The sequence below is a fragment of the Frieseomelitta varia genome, unplaced genomic scaffold (assembly GCF_011392965.1).
Source record: "Frieseomelitta varia isolate USP_RPSP 00005682 unplaced genomic scaffold, Fvar_1.2 scaffold_219, whole genome shotgun sequence".
Lineage (NCBI taxonomy): Eukaryota > Metazoa > Arthropoda > Insecta > Hymenoptera > Apidae > Frieseomelitta > Frieseomelitta varia.
In genome coordinates, this window is record NW_025109945.1 from 184,375 (window position 1) to 184,639 (window position 265).

The window sequence follows — 265 nt, forward strand, 5'->3', positions numbered from 1 at the left end:
AAAACAGAAAATTCATTATATCTCATAAACGAAGACAGATAGGACATATATTTATATGACTTTTTTTCATTATTTTTAGGCTAAAATCAGCTCCCGAATCAGCTTCCACAAGTTACGAAACACCCTGTATATAAAGAAAAAACAACTGGATGGATTTTGAGATCTCGGAAATACTCGATCTCGAAACTGAGCAAATTTCATTTCAAACGTTGTTCCGAACGACGAACAACTGCGAGGGTAATTGCATGGAAAGATTAAAATGGAA